Here is a 9,489-nt window from a genome sequence, read left to right on the forward strand (position 1 = left end):
CTCTCTGGTTCTTCCGTGCTCAGCCTTATTTTTATCTTCTTATTTATTTATTTATTAGTGGCGTCTGGATTCAGTTACGGCAGACGGATGGCAATCTGAAATGGAATGAAGCCCACAGACGGCCGACAGCAGCTACAAAACAGTAGTGGAACGCGCCCCATCCGCCCACAGCACAATGCTCTTGAAGCCCTACACTATCAAAAGCTGGCAAAATACATTTATTTTATTTTATGGCCTTGACATTAACCTGTCATATTGTTGAGTTATCAATGACACTTCCGCGTTTTTGTGTGTGTACAGGAATGTTAAAGATATCATTGAGGAAAACGAGGTTGACGTGACGTGATTGAATCAGGGAATCCGTGTGTCCACCACGGGAGAGGACCCTAACTGACTTTACATTGGCATTGTTTTCGTGGTGGCAGCACGTAATTTCAACCCATTACGTGCTGCCACCACGGAATGCGGTGTTAAGAGGTCGTGGTCATTTCACGTATTTCTGTGAGATCAGGTTGCACTTGGACTCAAGGATGACTTCGTTTTTGGTGGTCAGTGTGACCTCGTAAAACATGTTTTTGACCATAGCTCAAGAATACATATGCAAATTATGACAAAACTTAACACAAGTATCTAAATAGATAAAATATTGAAGTGATGACATTTTATATGCAAAAGGTCAAAGGTCAACTTCACATTTGAGACATTTGGTCAGATACTGAATTTGCGACTAATGTTGAAACTGTGCTGATTGTATAGATCTTCTGTGTGTGAAACATTCATGTTTTTACAGACATGGTTGGAAAGTGTCAGAGAAACTTGACTGGTGCACGGAAGCATACGACCGCAGGGCGACAATTCTAGTATCAGACAACGGTTCATGTGGAAAAACCCATGACTGTTTTTTTTTTTATGTTTGTTATGTATATTTTGTTGTTTTTATTTGTTTATATATGAAATCTATAATCTATAATAATATGTAAATGTCATGTAGGAGTGACGTGTTGCGGAGCTGCAGGTATTTCTGGGGGAGTTTCTGTTTTTTCAGACGACAGCAGACACTGATGGTTCTCTGTCCTCCACATCCGGAGCTCAAGGAGACTCTTCAACAAAAGCTGCTGCTGTGAAAACACACACACACACACTTTACACCTCAATACACACAAAGGCAATGATTTGAATTTGAAATATGATTTGAATTATGGTGCTGTCTCTTATTCTCTTACAGACAAAGGTTTGAAATTGATTTGCATCAGGAGAATACACACATGCATGCACACACACAAACACACACACACACACACACACACACACACACACACACACACGAGATACGACCAAAGATAAAGAACGACGATTATTCTGACACAAAAGATTAAATTATGTCTGGAATTACAATAAAAACAATTCTCTCTCCTTTTCTTTCTTTGCTTAGCTCTCTTGCACACACACAAACACACACACATACACATCAAAATCGCCAGAGGACGCTATGGAAAGTGTTTATTAGTTTCATCACTGTGATATTAAAATGAAATCCTGTGTGTGTAAGCAGAGAGGGAGGAAAAGGTTATGAAGAAGGAGGAGAGGAGGTGATGAGGAGGGAGAGGAATTGATGAGGATGTAGAGGAGGTGATGAAGAAGGAGGAGAGGAAGTGATGGAGGAAACAAAGCGAGAAAGAGGGGAATTAAGGAAACACAGGAGCAAGCAGCAGGAGGTGTGATTGGATTTGTCCTCTGAATATTTGATGAGCTTGTTGGCAGAATTGTGAGGAAGACGTGGTGCGATTAAAGCAGCTCCGTCAGCAACAATCAGCAAACACAATTATCATGAGAGATATGACACACACACACACATATACATGCGCACACACATATGAAATATTACTACATCTTATTATTCATATTTCACTTTCGTGTTGTGTTCTGTAAGCTGCATCCAAAGCACTGTCTGTCCAAGTTCAAATAAACGCAAGAAATTTGTGCTCTAGATAAAGGATCAACACTCAGTGAAAAACCTAAGCCCTATGATAAGCTAATATGGCAAGGCTTAACTATACAGACCAATGAGCAGTGATAACTAACATGTCTTTGGGTTCATCAGGTGGGAACCTCCTTTCACCAGTGTTTCGTCTAGTTGGTCCCACGACACCTCCAGGAGGCTAGACAGTGATCTCTGGCATCCCAGAGACACTCCCCTAATGCCAGCTCTCACTGCTCCCCGCACCAACCCAACAACCTCCTTAACCTTACATTACACATGGCTTTCTCAGCCCAAACAGCACTGCCACCTTCAACAAACCCAGGCTTTGTACATGCGAGCTCCAGGTAGTGACCGTGCCGATACTACCTTTCCTAGCACATTCACCATACCCTATTTCACACACTACATATCATAACTCCAATATAAGCTAAAGTTAAAGGAGATAGAGAAGATAAACTCACAGGATCAGCAAACACACTCACCTTGCAGCATGGTCTCAAACAAAAGGGGCTCAAATAGACCACTCCCACACTTAAATAACCTTCCTCTTCCTGGATTTTCTCCTGAGAGGACTGATTGGTGGATCTCTCCACCTGATCTCAAAGAGTTACATACCCTGCCTAGTAGGTCCCCCTGCTGGCCCTCAACTGACATTATTCCTCCTTATCCAAATTCACCTATTAGATCTAGCTGCTTCATCTGACATTTCCTTCACTGTCTTCCTCAAACTCTGTCCCCACACTCCGAGTTCCCCCAGGAGCAAGACAGCTGATCTTGCTATGAATCCCCAATACCCCACTTCCACTGGACAAATCCTAGTTTTCCACCCTCACTGCTCAGCTTCTGCTCCTAAGTCTGCATACCTAAGCTTTTTTCTTTCATAAGCTTCTTCCACTGAGTCTTCCCAAGGAACTGTCAGCTCAATGAAATAAACTATCCGTTGACTCACCGACCACAACACTATGTCAGGCCTCTGATTGGTACAAACTATCTACTTGCATTTCCCAATCACAAGCACCGTCTAGGCGGCCACACCCTTGCCTCCTTACTAACTTATCCCTTCTGTATTTCTCCCCCTCACAGACAAACTGAATTGCTAAACTCCTATTCTTAAAACCCTCTGAATTTGCCTGTCTTCGTTTCCCTTCGATGCCTGCAGCTAAAATGTTCAACACCTGGTTATGTCACCATGTATAACGGCCTTGTGACAAGCTAGCTTTACAGCCTGACAAAATATGCTTTAAGGTTGCAGTACCTGAACACAATGGGCATGATGGGTCCCCATTTACCCACAGTTTTAGAAAACAGGTGGACAATTTAAAGGATCATTCCAGGCTTTTGGGTACTTACTTGGGTACTGTTTTTTTAATGTCCAGTTTTAACATTGATTACGTTTATAACTGCAAAAATCTTCTTAATAGCTATCCCTAAAATTCACTAATGATGTGTCTCATCCTTTGATAAAGGCCAATTTAAAGGTGCTATATTTATTGATATCTCCAAAGCTTTTGATAAGGTTAATCACTACCTCCTGCTTGACATGCTATATTCTATTGATTTAAATCAAAATGCTCTCCTCAGGTATAATGCTTATTTTCATAACCAACATCAGTGTGTTGTCTTTCAGGGTTATCAGTCTGACTACTTAAAGGGATAGTGCACCCAAAAATGAAAATTCAGCCATTATCTACTCACCCTCATGCTGAGGAATGCTCTGGTGAAGTTTTAGAGTCCTCACATCCCTTGCAGAGATCGGCGGGTGGAGCGGCTAGCACACCTAATGGCTGACGGTGCCCCAGACTAACGTCCAAGAACACACAATTGATGCCACAAACTTGTTCTGCATGTATTAGAAGTGGAATGAAGTTGATGGGGTCAAGTTTGTAGCATCAGCACATGTTAAAGTAAAAACTGGTCACTTCCTGTTACCACCGGGGGGCACTATGAGTAAGGTGGGATATTAACATATCAAGGCATTGGGGGCGGAGCTATCATCATGTCCAGCAAGCTGCTGAGATCAAGTATGTGGGTGTGAGGGCCGTTCGAAATTCAATGGCGAGAAAACGAAAAGTCGCCAAAATTTGTCACACCCTAGCAGCCACACCCTTTGACCTACTGACATTCTTTTAATAACTTTTCATCAGCATGGCCTCTAGATGATCAAGAGGATTTTTTGTGCGTCTTGGCATGTTCTATGAGCCCATGAATTTTCATGCATGTCGGTGAAACTTACAGGCGGGCCTCGAGGCACGAAATTTTCTAGGGAGTGCGATGTCACCATTTGGCCCCATCCACATACAACACTGCCAAAATATCAAATTTATCGCAAGACCAAATGCGTGTGCCAAATTAAGTGCGATTTTGAATTTGGGAAAGGGGCCAAATTGGGGATTAAATGTTTGTGTTAATAATAATAATAGTAATAAACAGCATGATTACAATAGGGTCCTACGGACGACTTCATCGTTGCTCGGGCCCTAATAAAAATCTGAACCAAAAAAATAGGTTTCCCAGCACTGCTGGTCCTGGGAAAAGCGACTGCTTGCATACGCGTTCCCCAGGCCCCGCGAGCTTGGACCCCTAATAAACAGCGTGATTATAATAGGGTCCTACGCGGACAACTTTGTTGTCGCAAGCAGAATGCGTCTGCTTGCATACGCATTCCCCAGGCCCCACAGGCTTGGACCCTAATTAAACCTGCAAACAGCATTGGGTAGGACTGCGGACCACCGCCGTATGGGCCAATTTAGTTTTAGATTTTTTAGATGAAAAAAGAGCATTTTTGAGGGGAAATCTTACTTTGAAAGGGCAAATAGCTCACTTCCTGTTGGATTTAGGTCAGGGGTGTCAGCGCGTGATTTGTTGGTCTTGATGACATGAACAAGCCAGTTTTGGTTTAATCTTTCTATGACATTCCTACGGGCAGCAGTGGCCATTTTAGTGTGTCTAGGTGGCGCTAGAGAGCCCGTTTTGGCACTTTTGGGATTAATCTTCTCATTTTATCAAATTTTTCGCCAGGTCTGACATGCATGCCAATTTTGGTGAGATTTTGAGCATGTTTAAGGGGTCAAATATGGGTTTTAGGAGATGGCGGGAGAAAGAAGAAATAATTAAAGCTGCAAGCAGCGTTGGGTGGGACCTCGGACTCTCGCTGTCGGGCTCCAGCTCACGTAGACAATGCGAATTATCCGTAAGAGTCGAAATGTTGATAAAACAAGCAATGTCAAGAGTACGCAAGGTCATTTTTGGCAAAAGAGGGACTTTATATTACAGTACATTACAATATGTATTTAATTTTCAACCGATGTATTAACTAAAATGCAACTGTGATATGTCAGCTATGGAAACAAAATGTCTTCTCCAAAACATCCACATTGAAATTAAATACACTGTAATGATAAAGAAATTCTATAACGCTAACAACAACATGTTATACTGTTAAGAATTGTTGTTATACTATTATATACATTTTAACAGGATAACAAATATTGGATAAAATATGAATTATAAAGGAGAGTAAATCATAAAATAAAACAATTTTTACAAAGACTAAAGTGATGATTAAACAAAGGAGCTTGTAATTTTGGAGTGTAACATTTCCTCAAAGATGTGTATACTTTCCTGATGTTTGTAATACTCTCTTATGGGCTTGTACTTGAAATGAGGTAATTTGCTGTAACTGTCCAGGTCATTCAGTTGGGTTCAGAGAAATAATATTGATGAAAATAAATGGAAATACTTTTAAGGTCATTTTTAAAGTAATTTAAAACCTCTTGACCTGTTGAAGAGCTTGGGTGTACAACAAATGAATGCGGTCATTTCATTTTTTAAAAAGTAAAGGGTTCTTATGAAGGTGGTGTGAGCTTATACTTAGACATAAGCCATGTGACCTCATGAAACTTTGACATGTGTGATGATCAAACGACACATCCATATTCATTTGAATTCATGTGACCTAGTGAAAGCTTGATTGATGTGTACTGGCTGCTGTGAGGACATAACTAACAGCAGGCAGACACAAATATATACCAGTTAATTTCAGTGGAGAAACTGAGCAGGACTACATGTATTTGATCGTATACTGCTGCAGCATAGTTTTAGCTACAGGTTTGATTGAAATTCTAAATGAGGCAAAAGAGTTTGACCTAGAAATCTTGTACTTACATGTTTTTGCTATCAGGCATTTATTTAGGTTGTAGGAATGAGCCACATGAGTTGGTCAGTTTGGTCAATGTGTATACTGTCAGGTGTGTGTGATGATGAGAAATACCCACAAACATCCAGTGTCATTCCTTGTAAATTTACCAAGGAAAAGGCAGACAACATGATTTGGAAGTGGAACTTTGATGGCTTCTGAAAGCCAAACTGCTGAAGAAATGACACACATATAAAAAGTATATGTCTGCCTTCGGGACTTGGCGGTCTCTGCTGGTATGTTCAGACTGACAATTGGAACCACGGTTTGGGAATGAGAGGGAGGAGTTTGAGCAGTGTTGGGCAAGCTACTTGGAAAGTGTAGTAAGCTAAGCCACGAGTTACTCTAATATTAAATGAAGCTTCACTACATCAAAGCTATCACCCACAGAAATGTAGCAAGCTAAGCTACAGCAAAATGAAAGTAACTAGTGCAACTACATCCAAGCTTTTTACTAAATTGAACCAACTTTGTGCCAAGTCAGTGTTATCTTACTGATCAATAAAACTGTCAGTCAAACAGATAGGCAGGTAAAAAATTTAAGTTCAATTGTTTATTGAACAGTGAGCAGCACTAACTCCCAACACGACTCAAACCACAACAGCAAGAATGAAGACCTGCTTCAAACAGTCACAACATGGTCAAAAACGTACATGCGTGTATGTATGTGTATGTACACTGCAAAAACTCAAAATCTTACCAAGAATATTTATTTCTAGTCAAAACAAATCTCATTACAATTGAAATAAGACTCATCACCTAAAAAGTAACTTGTTTTTAGATAATTTTCACTTGTTTCAGGAAAATTTTCACTTGAAATAAGTAGGAAAAAAAATGTCCATGGAGCAAGGTTTTTTTTTCTTATTGCAAGCAACAAAAAAAAACTTGCTCCATGGGCAGATTTTCATACTTATTTCAAGTGAAAATTTGCTTGAAACAAGTGTAAAGAGATTTGTTTTGACTAGAAATGAGGCTAGTAAACACATTTTAGTAAACATATTTTATAGTGAGCAGCATACACATGTCCCCTACAAATCCCAACCGTGTTTACAAAGTTTGAATGAAGGAGACGGAGGCAAAGGAAACGGAGGCTGCGCATTGATCCTTTTGCCTCTGTCTGCAGGAACGAATAAAAATCCCATTCATGATGGGGTCAAATGGATTATGTGCATAATTAACCACAAAACAAGCAAATACTTCATCTTAATGACATATAACAGATAAGATAAGATAAGATAAGATAAGATAAGATACACCTTTATTAATCCCATAATTGAGAAATTCTAGTGTTACAGCAGTCAAGGAGAAAAGAGTCAGATTAAAGATTTAAAATTTAAACTTAAAAAACTTAAATAACTAGGCATGCAAATAAGTACAAAAATACAAGAGATGGCGATAAATAACAATAACAATAATAATAATAATAATAATAATAGGAAGTGGATAATAATGAGCAGCAGTGAATGAAAATGACCAGTGGATAAGGTGCAAGTGATTGTATGTGCAAAAAACAGCAGACTGTTGTGGTGTCCATAAAGTGTCCATAGTGTCAATAAAGTGTCAATAAAGTGTCCATGGTCCAGTCTACTGTGAGCAGTGCTGGTTATGTAGCCTGACAGCAGCAGGCAGGAAGGACCTGCGATAGCGGTCCTTCACACACTTTGGGTGAATCAGTCTATCACTGAAGGAGCTCTCCAGAGCTTTTATCTCCTCCTGCAGAGGATGGGAGTCATTAGTCTTCAGAGATGACAGCTTGGCTGTCATCCTCCTGTCTCCCACCACCTGCACAGAGTCCAGAGAGCATCCCAGGACAGAGCTTGCCTTCTTCATCAGCTTGTCCAGTCTCTTCCTATCTGCAGCCGAGACACTGCTGCCCCAGCAGACCACTCCATAAAAGATGGCTGATGCCACCACAGTGTCAAAGAAGGTCTTCAGGAGCGCCCCCCACACTCCAAAAGACCTGAGCCGCCTCAGCAGGTACAGTCTGCTTTGGCTTTTCCTGTACAGTGCTGTTATGTGATTAGTCCAGTCCAGTTTATTGTTAAGATGAACACCCAGGTACTTATAAGATGTCACCATCTCAATGTCCTTTCACTGGATGTTCACCAGTGTTGGGGGGAGGAGTCTGCGCCTGCGGAAATCCACCACCAGCTCTATGGTTTTCCCCGCGTTGATCTGAAGGTGGTTCCTCAGGCACCAGTCCACAAAGTCCTGGTTCAGTTCTCTGTACTCCCTGTCATCCCCATCTGTGATGAGGTCAACTATGGCAGAGTCGTCAGAGAACTTCTGCAGATGACAGGTGGGGGTGTGGTATGAAAAGTGTGCAGTGTAGAGGGTGAAGAGGAACGGTGCCAGCACCGTCCCCTGCGGGGCCCCCGTACTGCAGACAACCAAGTCCGATACACAATCCTGGGTCCTGACATACTGTGGCCGGTCCGTGAGGTAGTCCAGGATCCAGGATGTGAGGTGATTAGCCACCCCTACGTGCTCCAATTTGTCCCTCAAAAGTGCAGGCTGTATGGTGTTGAAAGCGCTGGAGAAATCAAAGAACATGATTCTCACAGAGCTTCCGGGCTTCTCCAGGTGGGAAAGAGCTCTATGCAGGAGGAAGATGGCAGCAGTGTCCACCCCAATGCCAGGCTGGTAGGCAAACTGCAGCGGGTCCATTGAAGGGCCTACTGCGGGGCGGAGACGAGACAGGACCAGGCGCTCCAGAGTCTTCATGAGGTGTGATGTTAAAGCCACTGGTCTGAAGCTGCTGAAGCCCTTGGGGTGCGGAGTCTTGGGCACAGGTACCACGCAGGATGTCTTCCACAGCTGTGGTACTCTTCCCAGACTCAGGCTCAGGTTGAAGATGGTTTCAACTATCCTGCACAGTTGGTCTGCGCAGGACTTCAGGAGCCTGGAGCTGATGTCGCCTGGACCCGCAGCCTTCCTCGTCTTTATCTTCCTCAGCTGATCTCTCATCTGACAAGTAGTGAAGGACAAACTGGAGCAGGGGGGCTGTGTGCTGGGGGGTGGAGGTGATGAGGTGGGGGGAGGGGTGGGGGGTGTTGAGATGTCTGGGGGAGCAGGGGTGGGGGTGGGGGAGGTGTCGAAGCAGTGTGCCAGGAGTGTAGGTGGGGGGGAAGGTGAAGGTGAGGATGTGGGGGGTTGCAGCCGTGATGTCTCGGCCAGGGGAGAGGCAGACTGATCAAATCTATTGAAGAACAGATTCAGATCATTCCCCCACTTCTGGTCACCTCTGGCCTGGGAGTCTGGTTGTTTGTGTCCTGAGATGGTTTTCAGACCTCTCCAGACTCCGCTGACGTTG

Source organism: Epinephelus lanceolatus, chromosome 16 (genome assembly GCF_041903045.1).
Source record: "Epinephelus lanceolatus isolate andai-2023 chromosome 16, ASM4190304v1, whole genome shotgun sequence".
NCBI lineage: Eukaryota > Metazoa > Chordata > Actinopteri > Perciformes > Serranidae > Epinephelus > Epinephelus lanceolatus.